A 22,021-nucleotide genomic window follows, 5' to 3' on the forward strand; every position below is an offset into this window, starting at 1 on the left:
TAAGGAAACAGGATCCAGAGAGGTTAAGTGACTTATGCAAGGGCACCCAGGCAATTTCACAGCCTTGCCTTTCACTCACTCCTTATGACCTTCATTTATCTGATTTTCCTGAAATAATCCTGCCCTATCATCTCTTCTAACGTTGAGAATTCCCCAGTGGTAGGTTTTCCTCACCTAGCGAATGAATTATAAGTCCAAGAGCTCTTGCCAAATGAGACTTAGTTATTCCTGCAGTCTCCAGGTCTCCTAGCCTGACAATCAAGGCAAGTTGAATGAATGAACCTCAGTGAGAAGTGAGGTCACTTTAGCCATCCCCTCTGCCTCTGCAATGCTTTCCCTCAACTATTCCAGATGAGTTGGTTTGGTGACATTTTAACCTTTAAAGAATGAGGCTGGAAACGCACTGAATTATCTGAGCTTGTATCCCAACTCTCTAGAAGATGCTAGGAAAAGACTCAGGAAGACTCATCTAAAATAATCTGCATCTGTATACCACTGGCCCATGTTACTTGTCTCAAATTTGCTACCCACTTCTGACACACTGGTCAGGTAATGGTTGTTAATGGACATAATGGCTATTAGATAGTTTCACTGTGAAATTATCAGTTCTGCGAGTTAATAATCTATTAGCTTCCTATGTCCAAAGCAAGGAGGGGCAGGTCCTCCGTGACTTTTGCTGACCTCTAGAAGCTGAGAATCCAAAGGGAGATTTTAATTTGCAATTATAAGGAATGATGCAAATGGGGGCCTTTGAATGTGACTCCCTGGAGTCCTTCCTTGGGACTGATATCTGTGAAGGAGGTTGTCAGCTTATTCTGCTTAGAGTAACCTGTAGGGGTCACAGTAAGATCACACACAAAGTCCCACATTCTCCTTGAAAGAAAAAAAAAAAATCTACGAATTTTTTAAGAAACCATTCATGGCGATCTTTGCAGGAAACTAGAGACTCCTCTCCTGCTCATTCTCCTCTCTGAAACTCGAAGCCAACAGACCAAGCTGAATATGGATGAGCTTGCATTTCTGTGATCTTCTTTACCTCTTGTCCTCTTTCAGGCAAAAGCAAGGTCATGGCTTCAGAACATGAGTCTCCCTGGAATGCCCTTCCTTGGAACAAGCATGCCAGGGAAGGAGCTGTAGAGTCACGAAAGAGATTCAGGAAACCTGGGTTCAAGCCCTATTCCTGTGACTTTCTGCTGGTGTCATTTTGCCAATCAGTGTCTGTTGTATTCATCTCTTCGGTAGGGTAATACCTACTTCACAGAGCAAATGTGACTGAGTTATATAAGTAAGATGTTTGGCCCACAGTTCATGCTCAAGAAACAGTTTCTGCCATTATTATTATTTTAATAGCCACCAGATTGAGAGAAAATATTATTCAAGACTATTAAACTCAGGAACAGTGTTTGCCTAACTTTAGGATGCACAGAAATGTCATTTGGGAAGCTGATTAAAACACAGATTCTAGACATTAGCCCTAGAGAGTCAGATTCAGTAGCAGCAAGTCTAAGAATCTACATTTTTAACATGAGCTCCAGGTGATTCTGATGCAGATGGTTCATGAGCCACACTTTGAATAAAATGTCATGGAGAGGAAAATGAGCAGCAAGCAGGCTTAGCAAATATTTGTTGATTCATTGATTGACTCATTGGGGACTCAAGCTCTCACCTGTAGAGGAGACTGAAAGTAGGCATCATTTTATCCCTGTAGTAATCAAGAAATCTCTCCACATGCCTAATTGCATCCTTGCCTGCAGTAACCAAAGCCTGTTGGTGTTAGTAAAAGTGAGAACAAGTGATCAGCAGCCCCATCATAAAAGCACTTTAGATATTTGCAGAGAGTGGTCATGTCATCCCTTGCAGTCATCTCATGGTTTCAGGAAACTTTTTTACTTGCTATAATTTCAAGTCACTACCATGATTCAATAAATGATCTCTAATGAATAAAGTCCTGATAAAACATGCATAAGGATCAAAGACTATCAGAACTCATTGGGATCTTGGAGATTTTCCTGCATAAATCTCTCATTTGACAGATGAGCCAATTAAGATCTAGAGGTCACATCATACATTGGGGACAGGATAGGGATTTAGACCCTGGGCTTCCTGGATTCCATTTCAGTACTTTTACTGCTATATGGTGTAGACCTAAATTTATTTTAAACCAATGAACCCCTACCATTTTTGAGGCACTGTGCTGGGCACCGTTGGGAATGAGGAGGTGAGCCGACCTGAGAATACAGTCCCTGCACTAAAGACCACTGACTGGTGGAGAAAACATGAAATTAACAGGTTGTTTACAAGTAACACATGATTGTAAATTGTCCTTATTTTAGTAAGTTGGAAATTGAGGATAAGAGTGGGCCCAATATCAAATACTATCTGAAAGAGCCCAAATGTGGTCTTTTATTCCATTCAATCAACAAATATTTATGGCAGGCGTACTCACTAGGTGCCAGTCCTATACTAGGCATTTGTTACCTAATGATGAACAGGACTTCCACCACGCCAGCAGAAGGGAGCAAAATAAATCAAGTTCTGCAGCTCAAGGTACAGAGATCTGCTTCCTCTCCTTTAAGCAAAGACCAACTGGCTTGCAGTCATCCTGGGAATTTCAAAAGGCAAAGAAGGCAGTTCCAGAGAGCTCAGGCAAGGAAAGCCAAGATTCTTTCCTGCTTAAAACAAAAGTGAGGACATAATCCATGGAAAGTCAAATCAATCTGTCCTTACTCTCTGGAAACCCAACTGCTAAGGACCCATAAAGATGGATGGCCGATCTTCAGGCTGTAATTAAATTTGCCACAATTATGTTCCAGCAGTCAGATGCTAGAGCCATGAGGAAAGGAAACTCACCCTGGTTACCCTCACCCACGTTAAATGTTGAATTATCTTACAGTTGATAGTTCCCTAGATTCCTCGACCTTTAAATGCCGAACACTACATGCCTGTTGAATTTTAATCAATTTATTTTTTTCAACTGGAAATGTCAGACTTCTGTATGGAATTACCCAGCGCTGCTGATGTGACAAAGACTCAAAGTTCAGTGTCTGAAGTCAAGGAATAGCAGAGGAACCAGCATGCATCAAGAGACATCATTTGCAAGCAGCCAAACAAGGTAGTAAGAGAACATATATTTTTCATTAGCTTTCATTTAGAGGTTTGGGAACCTGAATTTGTCTCCCACCCTCCAGCATGAATAAACTGCTTGGGATTGCTAATGATATGTACCATGTCACTAAGTAAGATGAAGAGGGAACATTATATCTTATTTATAAAGAGCCTACTGTGTGTCAATGTAACAGTTAATTCTCAAACTCTGTGATATAATAAAATAATTATAATTCTTATTTTATAATCTGAGGCTTGAAGAAACTTGCTAGTTATTTCAGAGCTTGTAAGTGACAGAGCACAGTTTAAACCATGGACTTGCTGACTCCAAAACACATGCTCTTGTTATTATACCAACTGCCCTGAACTGAGTCTATATTCCTTTACCCATTTCTTAAAATGAGTCAGTCTTCAAATGTCATTAAGCTGAGCACAACTGGCTCACCCAATTTACACCTACTCTTGGCTTACCTGATCCAAAGTCCTCATATTCATGTATTATTGTATTCACAAAAATAATGTCTATAATATTTGTCTACTATGAAAAAATCATGTGCAGCCTGTTCTCCACTATAATCACTGGTCACTGGTGTCTGACCTCCAGGAAAGGTGTTGGGCACATAGTAGGTCCTCAATACATGTTTGTTGAGTTTTTCTCTTTCTCGGTTTCTGTTTCTCTCTCTGTCTCTGTTTCTCTCTCTTTCCTTCTCTCTCTCTCTTCCCTCAACATGCATCCCAGCATTTATCTCTAGGTTAAGAAAATGCCAAACCAGTTTTAGAAATTCATGTGTCTCCCCCTTCATTGAGCCATTACTGTCTCCCTGGCTGGCTAAACGAAGCTAACATTTAAGTCAAAGAAGAGGCCCCAAGGTAATAATGGAAATGCAGAACTCCACTAATCATCGACTAGTTTCACCTTTTAAGAAAAGGCTGGTTGGTCAAGCCCTCAGTTTCACAGCCCACACCCCATTCATATGCCTCCTTTCTGTCTAGAGAACTCTCTGCTCAGCAGGCTTAGCAGACTGAGAACTCCTAGGCAAGAGTGGACCTGTCCAGGGCTGTCACTGCAATCTGCCTCCATCTCAACATAGAGGAAAGTGCTAAAAGCTTATTTAAGCAGCTGACAGCAGACAGCCTTAGTACCCTTAGGGTAACTTTTCCATCAACTGGTCCCCTGGGGAAAGAAACCTGCCAATGACCCAACCCATCTTTGTAGCTCCATCTGTTGCCACTTACCCTACATCTTTTACTCAAAGGATTGAACTCAAATGCACACAGTGGCTGAGCAGATAATATAAATGTGTAGACTGGTCCAAAAGATTTAGACTAGATGCTCCCTATGAAAGAGGTGGCTATTACCTACCTTCAGTAGATTGTGCCAGGGACAAAGATTGCCCTGTGTTGCTATGATTTCAAATTTTCAAAAGGATTTTGATATGTGTATAGGATACTTGTCAATCTTTTTTTTTTGGCTGTACCCACAGCATGTGGAAGTTTGAACCTGTGCCACAGCAGTGATCATGCTGCATTCTTAACTGCTAGGCCATAGGGAACTCCAGGACATCTGTCAATCTGAACAACTGCTTTAGGTGTTCTAGAATTAGATGTGTGGCTGTGGAAACCTCTCTTCTTTAGTCCTGCAGTTCCCTGTAATCAGTGTTTTCTGACCCCAGGATTTTCTTCATGCTGTTCCCTCTACCCAGAATTCTTGGGTTTTTGTCCCCATCTGTACATATTCTGAGTTCTGAGATGCCACCTCCACCGCGACTCACTTCCATACCTGTAACTGACTTTTATTTCCTGTGTTCCCAGGGTGTATTTCACAGACTTAAATAAATGCGGTATTTTATAGACTTTGAGTTCCTTGGATCTCACTCAAAATTCTATTCTCTTCCTATATCATCTATCCTTAGTACTAATAATAAATATATTTTGAAACAAAGACCGAATTAACACACTAATGAGCAAATAAAAGAAGATGTGGTGTGATAGAAGGAGTAAGCATCATGGAGACAGACTTTGGTCTTTGGGTTCCTTTGGTCTTTGGGTTCCAATTTTAGGTCTGCCACTTACTAACTTGTGATCTTGGAAATATTACTCTTTCCGCCTGTAAAAGAAAGGCAAGCACTGCAAGGTGGCTGCGATGACTACGGAAAATGAGCTTCAGAGCCCGGACCTATGCTCTCACTTCTCCTATTCCAGTGTTTTTTAAACATGGCTGATCATAAGAATAATTGAACCATTTGTTATTAACATCCAGGGCCCACCCAGGGCATATTGCATCAAACTCACTAGTGGAAGAGTCTAGGGTCGAGTGTTTTTATAAGTGGAAGAGCCTAGAAAATAAAACACACTCTCCTTAAAAAGGACACATGCACCTGCATGTTCATTGCAGCACTATTCACAATAGCCAAGACATGGAAACAACCCAAATGTCCATTGACAGATGATTGCATTAAGAAGATGTGGTATATATACACAACGGAATACTACTCAGCCATAGAAAGAACAAAATAATGCCATTTGCAGCAACACGAAGAGAACTAGAGACTCTCACACTAAGTGAAGTAAGTCAGAAAGATAAAGACAAATACCATATGACATCACTTATATCTGGAATCTAATATAGGGCACAAATGAACCTTTCCATGGAAAAGAAAATCATGGAATTGGAGAATAGACTTGTGGTTGCCAAGGGGGAGGGAGTGGGATGGATTGGGAGCTTGGGGTTAGTAGATGCAAACTATTGCCTTCGGAATGGATAAGCAATGAGATCATGCTGTGTAGCACTGAGAACTATGTCTAGTCACTTATGATGAAGCATGATAATGGGAGAAAAAAGAATGTATATATGTATATGAAACTGGGTCACCATGATGTACAGTAGAAAAAAAAATTGTATTGGGGACTTAACAATAGAAAAAATAAATAAAAATAAATATACCTTAAAACCTTCAAAAAATAAACAAAACACACTCCTTGTTAGAGATTTAAAAATTTTAAAAAGCTCTAATAGTAGCCTTCTGGATGTCTCAAGGTATTTCAATTTTTTGGGTCACATTTACTGCTAATATTTAAAGAAAAATGGAATATACCTTTATTCCTTGCCTTAGTCTGATGATGAGGCCATGCTCCAAGTAAAAGCAGTGATTGGAAATTTATCAGTAGGAATCTTCTTATGGAGGCTATTTTATTTTGTTTCTTTTTGGCCATACCCATTGCATGTGGAAGTTCCTGGGCCAGGGATTGAATCTGCACCACAGTGGTGATGAGAACCACAGCAGGAAAGCCACTGAGCCACCAGGGAACTCCTTCTTCTTCTTCTTTTTTTTTTTTTTTTGTTGTTGTTTTTGTTATTTGTGAAAGTTATTTTATTTTATTATTTTATTTTATTTTTTATCTTTTGTCTTTTTGTTGTTGTTGTTGGTGTTGGTGTTGCTATTTCTTGGGCCGCTCCCGCGGCATATGGAGGTTCCCAGGCTAGGGGTTGAATCGGAGCTGTAGCCACCGGCCTACGCCAGAGCCACAGCAACGTGGGATCTGAGCCGCGTCTGCAACCTACGCCACAGCTCACGGCAACGCCGGATCGTTAACCCACTGAGCAAGGGCAGGGACCAAACCCGCAACCTCATGGTTCCTAGTCGGATTCGTTAACCACTGCGTCACGATGGGAACTCCCGAGAAAGTTATTTTAAAAAGTACTTTCTGGAGCTCCCAGTGTGGCACAGTGGGTTAAGAATCTGACTGTAGCAGCTCTGGCTGCTGCAGAGGTACATGCTCAGTCCCTGGCCTGGTGCAGTGGGTTAAAGGTTCTGGAATTGCTACAGCTGCAATGTAGATCACAGCTGTGGCTTGGATGCAATCCCTGGCCTAGGAATTTCCATATTGTGGGTGTGGCTGTAAAAAAAGTATTTCCAGATTATGTAGTATTCTACTAAAATGTTATTAGCACCATAAGTGTAGGGAATTTGTCTGTTTTTTTTTTATTGTTATATTCCTACAATTCAGATTATGCCTGAAACATAGGTGTTCAATAAATGCTTTTTGAATTAGAATCAGACAACTCCATATGCAGCTCATGTGTTCCAAGAATAGACTCACATACTGAATATCAAATGGTTCTTCCACTTAACTCACAGTCCAAAACAGCATCTGGGGTAAAACCAGGCAAAGGACACTTTGAGTCCCAGCAAAAAACCTCACTAGCTGAAACTTCAGCAGAACAATGATGGTTCTAGCTGCCTGTTTATCTTCTCATTAGTCACTTTATGGACTGTCTGTCTAAGCACATGCCTTCCTGATGTGTAGGACCAAGGGATGGATAAGAAAGATGGAAGCGTTAGGATGAAAAATAAGAAATCTTAAATTTCTTTGTTAAATCACAATGGGATGAAGTAGAAATAGAGACAACTTATTTGCTCAATCACTGTATTGGTCAAAAACAATTTCAACAACAAAACTATAAATTGAAAAATAAAAAAAACTATTGTGTTGAATACACACGTTTGTTCATACAATCCGAGAAAGCAGTGTTATAATAACTCATTGATTAAATCAGGAGCTAACTGTAATTTTACAATTTATCAAAAAGAATCAAGTATCTAGCGAAAGGATGGAAGTTCCCATTATGGCTCAGCGGTAATGAATCCTACTAGTGGCCATGTGGATGTGGGTTCGATCCCTGGCCTTGCTCAGTGGGTTAAGGATCCAGCGTTTCTGTGAGCTGTGGTGTAGCTCACAGACATGGCTTGGATCTGGCATTGCTGTGGCTGTGGTGTAGGCCGGCAGCTGTAGCTCCATTTCAACCCCTAGCCAGGGAACATCCATATGCCCCAGGTGCAGCCCTAAAAAGAAAAAAAAAAAGTATCTAGGGAAAGGAATATGCCCCTTTGCCAAAGGAGGAAGAGACAAGATAAGGATTAGCTACCAGCTGGCCAAGGCACAAAAATCCATACATAAGTAATCAGCAAACAAATATATAAATAAATAGCAAATATATAAATAATGTATTTCAGGACAAGAAAATACTATGTAGCTGAATGTTATCTTGGGAAAAGCTAATTTAGGATTGCACAGTCATTTGAAATAAAATATTAGTTAATTCTTCCAATTCCAGTATGATTCCTTTGGTAGAATGAATTTTTTTTCTATTTTTTCTCCTTCCCTTTAATAGAATTCTACATCTATGACCTTTGCCATGTGGCTTTGATGCCTCCAAGCACAGTAGGTGGACTGTACAACCCCATCTTGACCCCACTTCCAAACACTTGGGGCTGAGTCATCTGACTGACTTTGGCCAATGATGTTTTGACAGATATGCCGTGAACAGAGGCTTATGTGTGTGTTCAGTTTTGGTCTCTTGTGCATTTGCCCCCCACCATGAGAAGACTGCGCTCTGGATAGCCTGAGGCCCAGAATGACACACCTGTGACATGAATGACACACAGCTTGTGGCAGGGCACCTACCCATCCTCTTTCCATGCAGCTAGTGAGTGAAAGAGTCAGGATCACAAATGATTTTGCTGCAAAACCACCAAAATTTTATGCGACATCATCACAGTAATATCTGCCTATTCTAGTCTCCATAAACTGGCAACTTCTCATGAAGTTGTTCAAGGTGACTTTCACTTCACCTGAGTTGCCCTGTCCCCTTGCATGCATGGAACTGGAACTGCAGGAAGCAATGTCATTTATGGCATCTCTGGTAGAATCTCGTGTAGCTGCTTGTGACACGCTGGGTGATAGGTATACAGAGACCAGCCAGGAACTGTAGGTCTTAATGACTCTTGGTCTTATGTTGAACACTAACTGTAAAGGGAACTAAGGCCACGTGACATTCTGCTCAATTATGAAAGAAATCTTTATTGGTAAGGAAAGTTTAGATTGTGCTATAGTGATTTTAAAAATCTCACAAGTTTAGCAAAACTCAGGTATATTTTTCATTATCCTCCATCTGGTGACTCAGTGATAGAAGCTGATGGAGGCTTCACCATCACCCTACAGCTGTGCCATTTCGGACACATGGCCTCCATGGTCAATGTGGTGGCTAAAGAGAGTGCAAAAGGGTCTTAAATTGGCCATTAAATACTTCATCTTGAGATGATCCATATCACCTCCTCTCACAGCCCATTGACCAGTACTAGACACACAGACCTACGAGACTAACTACAAGGCAGTGGGGACATATAATATTCTCCTGTGCCTGAAAAGAGAGTGGAACTGGATACAGGTAAACACTGGAAATCGCAACCCCAAATCATATTGTTCTAGTTTATTAAATGGAGAAAATAATCAGTGGGTTGTCAATGATTATAATAATAATAATGATAATTATTGTGTCAAACATGACACCTGACAAGCTTTAATGGATTGATATGCGAACACAGTTTTAAAAAAAAACATACCCTGGAGTGGAGTTCTCTTGTGGCTCAGCAGATTAAGGATTCAGCATTGTCACTGCAGCAGCTTGGGCCATCACTATGACTCAGGTTTGATCCCTGGCTTGGGAACTTCCACATGCCACGGGTGTGGCCAAAAAAGGAAAAAAAAATATCCTGGAGTATAACTAGTGATATATACATTTAAAGTGAGTATCTCTATTAACATGAAAGAATATTCAATAAGTGCTTACTGGTACTCTGAGCGGTGGAAGCCTCTAAGATACTACTTTCTGTACCTCAGTTTGGGGTAATGAACTTGTCTGATATAATTGGAATCCCACAGGGAAAAGGGCACAACCTTTTGAGCCCTTTTGGGAGTAGAACTGTAAAGGATATGAGGTAGGAAGATGGAGCATTTTAAGTTTCTCCATAGACCTAAATGGCTTTGGGGTAGATAAAACATCTCCAAATTGCTCTGAAGCCATCCAAGCATTAAAAATTCCATGTAACAGAGAGTTGTGTTAAACTGAAATTAGACACCATGTCGACATGCAGCCTGGGGGAAACAACCAATTCTGCCCTAGAGGTCAAGGTTGGCCAGGAGCAGGGTTAGTTATGGAAGAAAGCAATCAGGGCTCATAATGCACAATTCCAACAACGTTTACCTACTATCTAATGAGCCAGACTCTCCAATAAATAAGAAATCAGTGCCTAAAGTACTGAAATTGTGAATTGGGCGAAATAACCACAGGGATCATAAAACTATTTTATAGGCTTAGAAACATAGAAAGCTGTGTTTCACAGTGAGTCACGCTATACAATTTGTAGGTCCATACAGGAAGAAAAATTGGTAATAGTTAGGGAGTTAATAAGAGCGAACTAGATGGAAACGGTGCCTTTGTATCTTGGGCATGATTTTATTTCTAACATCTCTATTGGGTATAGAAAGTAAGATCTGCCTGGGAAGTAACATTGTCCAGACATGACTCCCTAAAGCATCATTTTACTTTTGTTCTCCCAAGCAATTGTGTTAAATTTCTGACTATCTCATGTGGCCACCCCTCCTGAGGGTCAGCTGCTGGATCACAAGACTTCATTTTCCCAGCTCGGCTCAGAGTCCTGTTCTCTAGAGCTTCTATAAAACTACTTTGTTTTGCTATAAGGAACAGTGAATACCAAAAATGACCATTCTTTGAATGCTGAGAAAATATGAGGTGACTCTAATATTGGGTTGAGAAATTGTGTATCTATGTAAATAAAGTGACACACAGGCTGTCAGTGCTCTTAGGAAGGCCACTGCCTTCAAGGCTCTCGGATATCTAATTGTTTGCCCTTCTTTTTTTTTTCATTTTTTTAAAGTTTTATTCAAGTATAGTTGAGTTACAATGTTCTGATAATTCCTGCTGCAGCACAAAGTGATTCAGTTATACATGTAGGCACATCCATTCTTTTCCAGATTCTTTTCCCATATAGACCATCACAGACTATTGGGTAGAATTTCCTGTGCTATACAGCAGGTTCTTGTTGGCCAGTCACTCCATATACCACAGTGTGCATTTGCCAATCCCAAACCCACAGTCTATCCCTCCCCCTAGCACCTGTCCCCTTTGGTAACCATAAGTTTGTTTTCAAAGTCTGTGAGTCTATTTCTGTTCTGCAAATAAGTTCATTTGTATCCTTTTTTAAAATATTCTGCATATAAGCAATATCATATTATATATGTCTTTCACTGTCAGACTAACCTCACCTAGTATGATAATCTCTAGGTCCCTTCATGTAGCTGCAAATGGCATTATTTCACTCTTTTTTATGGCCTAGTAATATTCCACTGTATACATGGACTATATTTTCTTTATCCATTTCTCTGTTGATGGACATTTTGGCTTCCTTTCAAGTTTTGGCTATTGTAAATAGAATAGTGCTACTATGAACATTGGGGTGCATGTATCTTTTTTTTTTCTTTTGTCTTTTTAGGGCCACACCTGTGGCACATGAAATTACTAGGCTAGTGGTCGCATCAGAGCTGTAGCTGCTGGCCTACACCACAGCCATAGCAACACCAGATCTGAGCCATGTCTGAGACCTATACCATAGCTCACGGCAATGCTGGATCCTTGACCCACTGGGCAAGGCCAGGGATCAAACCTGCATCCTGATGACTACTAGTCAGATTCGTTACTGCTGAGCCATGATGGGAACTCTGGGGTGCATGCATCTTATCTGCCCTTCTATATTGGCTGAAGATAAATGGTGTATGTTAGAAAGAATCTACAATGTTTGCATCAAATTTTTTTTAAGGGCTAAGAGTGTCATTCTCATGCACAGCTTCCTGGGGTGAATTAGAACTTACATCATTTTATAGGTCATCTTGCATAAATGTGAAAACACATGAATTCAGCACAATACACACATTCACACATGTATGTACACATATGTATATACACATACATATCTGAATTGACTGTTATTTCCGTGGCCTGATGCAGCTAGGGAACACTAGGTTCTTTATTTAATTTGCAATGGATTCTGGCCAAATGCAAGTTCTGTACTTTGAAGAGTACAGCATTAAAGCATTCACATTTTTCCCCCCAGTTAGTAAAAAACATTGAAAGTAAAAGCTATCAGAGACTCTTAGAAAATCCTTCCCTGAAAGCCTAGGTATTTTGGCCATTTTCATTATAATAACTATTTCTCCACCTGGGGACAAGAATAGACTTGAAACATTGTTATCTGGAGACCATAGAACACAAGGTGTGAGACTTTCAACTCTCAAGGAAGAATTTGTGTACGTTGCCATAAAAGTAGACAATAAATATTGAAATAGTCGGCAGTCTTTTTATCTTATATCATGGCATGGTAAATGTTTCATGCTTACTACTTTGTTAAGTCCCTATTCACAAACAGGAGAAACTTAACCTAATTTTCAATATTTTTTGCTAGAGAAGGGAGGAAGCCCCACATACAAAAGGAAAAGTTGTCACAGGATATTACTACTGTCAGATATGCTGAGAGTAAGTGAAAGGCAGGGTCTCACCTCTAGGAGAAGTAGTGTGGAGGTGGGTCAGCTGAGGCTGACAAGGGTGATCAGAAGTACCTACTCACCTCTTCTAAGAGAAAAGGAGGGCTCTGTCCTTCCAGAAATGAAAAAAAAAAAAAAAAAAAAAAAAAAAAAAAGAACCAACTCTGGGAACAAGCCAAGAAGCCCTATCCGGTATTTTCTTCATTTTGCACTATGTTTTACAGTAGAGAATAAAAACATTTTTTAAAGGAATAATCTTTCCTTACATATGTTTTCTAACACACCCACTCACCGCCTTATACAAAGAATCTAGTGTCTCTGCGGATCCCTAGGAGACCAATCTTCCTCTGTATTCATGGAGTTCTTTCTTTTCCCTCCTCATATCTTCTTACTCCTTGCTTTTATTTATCTCATTCTCATCTTACCTTTTGAAGATTTTCTTTTCTATTCTCTCTCAAGTCATAGAGTTCAGGCATTTTTTCATGAAGTACAAAATATGCCCCTTGCAAAGAGATTTGAGGTTCTGACGGCACGCAAATCTCAGCATTGACAACTAAAATTGAAAGGGATGGAAAGAAGTGTTTTAATTTGGGGGATTCACAGCCTTCTTAATTCATTTTCATTTCTGTCTAATGTTTTTGTGCAAATGGGGAAGAGAGAGGTGTTATTTATCCATCTTCTTCAAACAAAAATATAAATTCCATGTACATTTAAACATTCCGGGTCATCAAAGTCTGTTGGCCACTGTATTGCCTACATTTGCTCCCTGATTATCTCGCTCTCAGACTTAAGTGCCCTTGGTCACCCCTCTGTCCCAAGACCTATCCCATCTCCAACATCACCTGCCTATATGCACACATGTACATAAACACTCACTTCTTTTCTCCTTACCTGATAACTAGTTCTCTTTAACTCTTTTCTTGGGCTTACCCAGGTAACTCAAAATCTCTCTCATCTTTTTCTTTTTTTCTAATTTTTCTATTGTGTTAAAATATACACAATAGTTTTTATCATTTTAATCATTTATAAGTGTACAATTTGGTGGCATTAGATACATTCATAATGTTGGCTAACTATCACCATTTTCTATACCCAAAACTTTTTCATCATCCTTAACAAATACTTTGTACCCACTAAATGATAATTTCTCCTTCCTCTCTTCCCCTAGCCTCCGGTGACCTCTTTTTCTACTGTCTGTCTCTGTGAATTTGCTTATTTCAAGTACCACATATAAGTGGAATTGTGTAATATTTGTGTATCTTTATCTGGCTTATTTCACTAAGCACACTTTTTTTTTATTAGAGTAAAACACTGTATTACACTGTTGCATCAATATCTGCTGTACAAAATAGTGACCCAGTCATACATATATATACATTCTTCTTTTCACACTATCTTCTATCATGTTCTACTCCAAGAGATTGGACGTAGTTCCCTGTGCTGTACAGTAGGACCCTGTTGCTTATCCATTCTAAATGTAATGGTTTGCACCTACCAATTGCACCCCCACCCCCGGCAACCACAAGTCTGCTCTCTGTGTCCAAAACACACTGTTTTGAAGGTCCATCCATGTTTCAGCATATGTTAACATTTTATTTCTTTAATACATTGAATAATATTCCATAGTATGTATATACCATATTTTATTTATCCACTAATCTGTTGGTGGGCACTAGAGCTGTTTCTACTTTTTGGTTATTGTGGTAATGCTGCAGTGATCACTGATGTACAAATGTATGTTTGAATCGCCACTTTTAACTCTTTTGGATATATACCTAGGAGTGGAACTACTTGGTCATATGGTAGTTCTATGTTTAACCTTTTTGGAAATTGCCAAATTGCTTCCCACAGAGGTAGCAATATTTTACATTCCTACCAGTAATGCATGAGGATTGAATTTCTCAATTCCTTGGCAAAACTTTTTTTTTTTTTGTCCTTTTGCTATTTCTTTGGGCCACTCCCATGGCATATGGAGGTTCCCAGGCTAGGGGTCGAATCAGAGCTGTAGCCACTGGCCTACGCCAGAGCCACAGCAACGCGGGATCTGAGCCGCGTCTGCAACCTACACCACAGCTCAGGGCAATGCCAGATCCTCAACCCACTGAGCAAGGGCAGGGACCGAACCCGCAACCTCATGGTTCCTAGTCAGATTCGTTAACCACTGAGCCACGACGGGAACTCCGGCAAAACTTTATTTTCCATTTTTATGATTACATCCACCCTCATAGGTGCTAAGTGATATCTTTTTGTTTCCATTTGCATTTCCTCAATGACAAATGATTGAGCATCTTTTAAGTGCTTACTGGTTATTTGTATATTTTCTTTGGAGAAACATCTATTTAAGCCCTTTTCTCATTTTTGAAATTTTTTTTTTTGCTTATGAGTTTTAGGATTCTTTGTATATTCTAGATGTTAATCTCTTATCAACATATGATTTGCAAATATTTTCTTCCATTCAGGAAGTTGTCTTTTTACTTTCTCGATGATATCTTTTAATGTACAAATTTCTTAATTTTTATGGCATTTAATTTATTTTTTCTTGTGTTGCCTGTGCTTTTGGTATTACATGCAGAGTCATTGTCAAATTTAGTGTCATAAAGATTTTCTTCCAAGAGTTTTATAGTTTTAGCTCTTAAGGTTAGGTCTTTGATCCACTTTGAGTTAATTTTTATATATGATGTAAGATAAACGTCTAACTTCATTCTTTTGCTTGTGGATATTAAGTTTTCCCAGCAGCACTTGTTGAAGTCATCTAGTTAATATTCAAAGCAGCCAATAGAAGTAATAGTAAAGCCATTTACTCTAGAGAGACAAGATTCTAGAAACATGTCCAGGTAGTCATGACTTTATAGAGTGGGGATGATTTACTGTAAGTTTTATAAAATAAGAAACTTTCAGTTGAGTTCAACACAGTAACCTCAACTCCTAGAATCATGCCTGGCATATCATAGGGTCTCAATAACTATTTGCCAGAAAAAAAAATCAATGAATAAATGACTTAACCTTTGTACTCTGAAATAAAGTGTAAGAAGTATGTGAAGATTGTGTAGGTTAGTGATTGAGTTTAAAGTTCTGCTGACACTCAGTAGTGGAGATAGTTTTGAGAAAAGGCCTTCTTGATATCAAAAACACTGGAGTGCCACCACCGTTTAGTACACATGGCTGCATTCTGCTGATTTCCATGGGTCTCTCCTTTACTAGAGTGAAATGCAGCAACCACCCACCACACTTCCTTTTCAGGGCTTGTGCCTACAACCTGTTCTTGGTCTAGAACATTCTTTTCATTACCCAGTTAACACTCATCTTCACACCCCGCACATAACTGAGCATACACCCAACACAGATGTCACAGACACACCTTGCCAAACTAACTCCTTGCCATTTTGAATATCGTATCTTAGTATCACTTGCTCACCAATAACTTCTCTGTCTCTGTCCTCATGAGGTCAGTCCTCCAGCCAGATCACTCTTAGCACTCTCCCTATATCAATGTGGGTACCTAAGTCTTTGGGATGTGATTTTTTTTTCTCTTTTTAGGGCTGCACCTGTGGCATATGGAAGTTCCCAGGCTAGGGGTCAAATCCAAGCTGCAACTGCTGGCCTATGCCACAGCCAAAGCAACACTGGATCCAAACCACATCTGTGACCTGCACTGCAGCTTGCAGCAAGGCCAGATCCTGAGCAGGGCAAGGGATTGAACCTGCATCTTCACGGAGACTATGTCAGGTCCTTAACCTACTGAGCCACAATGGGAACTCCAGTCTGTGATGTGATTTGATAAATGTTTCTTTCCCCAACTGGTATAACCCTACCACAGTCTATGTACTTAGTAGGATCTCAAAGACTGCCTAGTAAACAAGCCTATAAGAGATACCCCAAATGTGGTTAACTGCAACTATTCCAAGTAAATCATCATCTAGATCTAAAGTGAATATTAAAACAATGAGCTGGACTGGTAGGCAAAGACCCTCAGACAACAACCATGAACATGACGATAGAAAAAACTCAAGAGAAAAACTCTTCACCATGTTCTTTTCTTACTAATCACAAGCAAGCAACATTCAGATTTGAAAATGAGTCTGGCTGAGGACTATTGATTTTCTCTCTGCTCTGCTTCAGGCTTTGTGCTGAGACTCTAGTTCTCAAGAGGAAGAACACCCTTCCCTGATTCCACTTGGCCTTGATTTACCTCCAGCTCAAACATGCCTGCCTGCCTGTCAGATTTAATTAAAGGGCAACAACAGCAGAAGCAGGGTAGTCAAGAGACCTTGCTTGTTTTGTGAAATGGAACATTTAGAGGGGATTTTTCAGGAGGCAAATGAGCAAAGCAGAGCTCCCTGGAGCATCACTCTCCTGGCGATGGTAGAGAAGGCAGCTCTCCAGGGCTTTGGGTCCATTGCTTTCTAGGTGGACAATGTGGGAGGAAAGAACAGTTCTGTGCACTGTGACCCAAGAGGGCATAAGCCAGGGTTTCTGGAAGACGGAATCAGGACTAGGCTTCACGTAGTCTGACCTGTTCTGGTTCTGGGACAGCAGCTGAAACAGGTGGCACCCAAAGCCCCCAACTCAGGTCCTTGATACCAAGTAGGGTAGGACAACTAGAGATGGGTTATAAGAACACTAGAGGGTGGAGAAATAGAATAAGATGCCCATGATGAGTGAAGGTGATGATGGTCATACTGAAAGGCTACCTTGGGGAAGATGTTTGGCGTCCCTTGTGATTTCTATCAGCCTCACCACACCCCACCCCCCGCCACTTACTGCCACAAACCACACTTTTCTCTTCCACTGTCCCTTGGCAAACTCTTCTTCAAATTTATACCACATAACTTTCTCCTCTTTCTTACCCTGGCTCAGCATCACAAATATACCCAGGTAAATCTTCCTTGTAAGAGAATTCATGTGTGGAGTGGGGAGAAAAATTAAATTACAAAGTCACAACCTTTTGCAATGATTAGGGGAGAGGAGAGGATAGGACTTTCTGGGGACTTTTGCCCTATCGCTCAGGATACTTTCTAAGAAACAGATACAATTAAAAAGTGGTGGGAAGTTCTTCCACCTTCCCTAATTTTTATTTGAAAAAAAAAGTCAATCCCTCAACAAGTCTGAAAGAATATTATGATGAAAGAATATGTAGTTTTCATTTTCTTTAGGTTCACAATTACTAGCATTTTGCCACATTTGCTTTATCTGCACACACACACGCACACGCATGCACACACACACACACACACACACACACACACACAGAGTAGATTTTTCCCCCAAATATTTTCATTGTAACTTGTAGGCATCATAACATTTTAACCCTAAATATTTCAGAATTATTTATCTACAGAAAACAAGGACCTGGTCTTACAGAACTATTCAACCATTATCACCCTCAAGAAATTTAACACTAATGCGGTAATTGCCTAACATGTAGTACATATTCAAATTACTCCAAGGGCTCCCTTAATATACTTTATAGCTCTTTTTTTTAAAAAATCCAGGATCCAGTTAAAGGTCTCTCATTTCATTTGTTTTTTTTTATACACCCGCCCCTCCTTTATTCGTTTTTTTTTTTTTGGTTGTTGTTGTTGTTATTGTTGTTTGTTTATTTTCCCCAGAGGTAACTTTTTTAGAGAGGTTCAGGCTAGTTGTCTTGCAGAATTGTCCCAACTTTTGGATTTTTCTGTTTCCTCAGGACTAGATTTTGGGGAAGATGTAGTGCAAATGACTTAGAATCACATCAAGGGACACATAATGCTCGTTTATGCCATTAGTGTTGATGCTAAATCCTATCACTTAGTTAAGATGGTAGTCCCAGGTGTCTCCATTATTAAAACTACTTTCCTCAGTTAGGAAGTGATCTGTGGGATTATAGTTTGAAATCACATAAATACCATTTTCAAGACCATTTTACCTAATGGCTTAAAATTCTGTTATTGATCCTTTGTGAATCATTTATTTCTTTTTCTCCCCCCATCCCCCGGTTGTACTTGCTGCATATGGAATTTCCCGGGCTAGGGGTTGAATTGGATCCACAGCCACTGGCCCATGTCACAGCTACAGTAAGGCCAGATCCAAGCCACATCTGCAACCTAGGCCACAGCTTGCAGCAATGCCGGATCCTTAATCCACTGACGAGGCCAGGGATCGAACCTCACCCTCATGGATAACAGTCAGGTTCTTAACCTGCTGAACCATAATGGGAACTCCTCAATGATTTCTTGATGTTACCATATAGTGACTTTCTATCATATTATTCCAATGACATATATTAGTATTCTTATGGTAAGAACACTCCCTTTCTCTTTCAAGGGGATAGAATAGACTGTGTCTTGAAGCCCATAGCCAAAGGTACATAGGAATAAAGCCCACAGTACTGATCACGTCCTGCTTAAAATGTTCCACGTGTAGTTAGATGCCTTCCTTTGTGACTGGCCTTCTTTGATGTGGGTCCAAAGCCCTCCAAGATCTTTGGGTACCCCAATAGCATAGCTGTCTGATCTTCCTGGCTCTCTGAGCGTAAAAGGAATTTAGATAATGTACACACGAATCAGAAGTATGAAACACTTATAACCCTACACATGTAATTCCTCATTAGGGATAAGGTTATCTCAGTAGGGGACCAGGATGTGGTGGATATAAGGTAGGAGGTTTTAGGGTCCAGACAGAAACAGTTGCAGTACTGATGATGCATTAAGCACTGTCAAGTCCATACAAGTTTAACTCCTAGCACACAAACGGAGGAGGGAAAAAGGAATAAAGGGGAGTGAGCAAGAGATGGAGGTTCCCATGTGCGTCTGAGATAAGTAGGATAGGGCATGCTATGGCTCTCTTATCTACTTCAGGAGCCTTTGGACTTCCCAAGGATTCAATGAGTTTTAGCTTTCCTCAGTGGAGCCTCTACTATGTGAGAAGAGACTGACTAACTGGGATAGTCACGGTTGTTGGGGTGACTGTCCACCATCCACCATGACACTCCTGCACCACCTTACCTGGTCTCTGTGGCTCAATTCCAGTGATTTTGGTCTTCTGCGGTCTCAGCAACCAAGCTGACATGTAATCTCTCCATCTCTACCTGGCAAGGAAGTTCCTGCAGAGATTAGAGAAGGGGAAAGTGAGCCCACGTGTGGGTGGGGGGCATGGCGGCAGGGAGCACGGGGTAGAGACAGGTGTGTTTAAATCAGCAGCACAATCAGTACTAGGCAGGGGCAATTTTGAGATTAAGGCTCCAGATTCTACATTATATTTTTTTTTTCTAAAAAGAAACGACCTCTTTCTGATGAAGAAGTCATGCTGCTCTATTGTTGTAATATCACCTCCACTCACACAGTTTCACGCCGTTTCATTTCTGACCCACTTTCTTCATCTCCTTTGCTTGTTTCCTTCAAGAGCAGTTTTAGCTCCCAACCCCAGCCAGTACCTTGCTTAAATTGCTTTAATCTCCAAGTGTTTCTTATATTGATTTTAAACAGTTAAGCTGCCAATCAACTCCTCTCCTTGTGCAGCAGCCGAGGGCAGAGAGATTAAAACAACAAACAAATAAGGCTGCAGCTACGAAGTTGGTTAGAATTTCCAAGTGACTGTCAGCACCTACTAGCAGTGCCTCTTTCCCCTCCATTGTGGAGGTGCAATATTACTACAAACAGGCCAGGCCTAGCTTTGTAATGTTAATAATAGCCAGCATTTCATGAATCATTGCTCTGTGCTGGAAGCCTTTCTAAACACTGTACTCTTATTAACTCATGGAATCCCTGCAACAGTCATATGAGCTAAGTCATATCACTGTTCTGCTTTAACAGAGGAGGAATCTGAGGCACAGAAAGGTTAAGTGTTATTCACCTTTGCTAGTGCATAACAGCATGATACTAAAGGCAGACCGAACTAGTAGCTAGCAAGCTCTTGCCTTGTTACCAAGTCTCCCCCAGGCTGTAGCAGGGAGTGAAACAGAAATGCCACCTTCCATGGTCAAAACAAGTAAAAGTTAAGTACCTCTGAATCCAAAAAACATCCATGAAGCCCTGGTTATGTACAGGTACTAAGCTTGACATTGGAGATACAGAAATGGCAAAGACGCAGTTGCAACTCTCAGAAACCTCAAAATCTAACGGAGTCTAATCATAGATAAGCAGTTCAGCTGGGAAGATGGTGGTGCAGCAGGAAGGAAAGGCAGGCAAATGATCAAAAAGCTTTGAATCCAGAGTTCCCATTGAATCCAACTAGGAACCATGAGGTTTTGGATTTGAACACTGGCCTCCTTCAGTGGGTTAAGGATCCAGTGCTGCTGTGAGCTGTGGTGTAGGTCGCAGACGCAGCTTGGATCTGGCGTTGCTGTGGCTGTGGCATAGGCTGGCACCTGCAGCTCTGATTCAACCCCTAGCCTGGGAACCTCCATATGCCGTAAGTGGGGCCCTAAAAAACAAACAAAAAGAGTTTGTTTTTTTTTTTCCCACTGTACAGCAAGGGGGTCAGGTTATCCTTACATGTATACATTACAATTACATTTTCCCCCCAGCCTTTCTTCTGTTGCAACATGAGTATCTAGACATAGTTCTCAATGCTATTCAGCAGGATCTCCTTGTAAATCTATTCTAAGTTGTGTCTGATAACCCCAAGCTCCCCATCCCTCCCACTCCCTCCCTCTCCCATCAGGCAGCCACAAGTCTCTTCTCCAAGTCCATGATTTTCTTTTCTGAGGAGATGTTCATTTGTGCTGGATATTAGATTCCAGTTATAAGTGATATCATATGGTATTTGTCTTTGTCTTTCTGGCTCATTTCACTCAGTATGAGATTCTGTAGTTCCATCCATGTTGCTGCAAATGGCATTATGTCATCCTTTTTTATGGCTGAGTAGTATTCCATTGTGTATATATACCACATCTTCCAAATCCAATCATCTGTCGATGGACATTTGGGTTGTTTCCATGTCTTGGCTATTGTGAATAGTGCTGCAATGAACATGCGGGTGCACGTGTCTCAAAAAGAGTTTTGAATCTTTCAAGTTATGACTCAAACCTCATCTCTTATAGAAAGCCTTCCCTAACTTCTTTTAGCTGCTTTCCTCTTGTCATATCACTCACTCTTGATCACTCTAACAATAAGATCATTTGTTTGTTTCTCCAACTAGACAAGTGGTCTGTAAATGACACCTTGAGTGTCAAATCTGGCCCATCATTTGTTTTTATAAATAAAGTTTTATTGAAATTCATGAGGTCATTTGTTTACATACTGTCTACAACTGCTCTTAAACTACAGCAGCAGAGTTGAACAATTGCATCAGAGACTATCTGGTCTGTAAAACCTAATATTCATTCTCTAACTCTTTTCATTAAAAGTTTGCTGATCCCTACACCACACTATGATTATTTTTAGGGCAGGGAGATTGTCCTTTATCTCTTAGTTTGCAGAAGCCAGCTGTGTAGGAATAGGTTCCTTCTGGGCACATTTGCATCTGTTATCCTCACAGAAGCATATGTAAGCTAGCCCTGGGACTGATTTTCTTTTTTTTTTTTTAAAGTATAGTTGAC

General features: G+C 40.4%; 1 protein-coding gene across 1 annotated transcript in view; it reads right to left on the bottom strand.

Moving 5' to 3' along the window:
• Positions 1–12,929: 12,929 nt before the first annotated feature.
• Positions 12,930–22,021, bottom strand: part of LOC110257084 (uncharacterized) — a 485,227-nt gene continuing 476,135 nt past the window's right edge. Inside the window, exons 4-5 of the transcript XR_014826103.1 lie at positions 19,488–19,585; positions 12,930–13,057 (exon numbers count right to left, since the gene is read on the bottom strand). The gene's annotated coding sequence lies outside the window, so the exon portion shown is untranslated. The remainder of the gene's footprint in view (positions 13,058–19,487; positions 19,586–22,021) is intronic.

Source organism: Sus scrofa, chromosome 1 (assembly GCF_054392235.1).
Source record: "Sus scrofa isolate SSC_HxYL_T2T_F1_AM1 chromosome 1, Sscrofa_HxYL_maternal_Yorkshire_Landrace_v2.0, whole genome shotgun sequence".
Lineage (NCBI taxonomy): Eukaryota > Metazoa > Chordata > Mammalia > Artiodactyla > Suidae > Sus > Sus scrofa.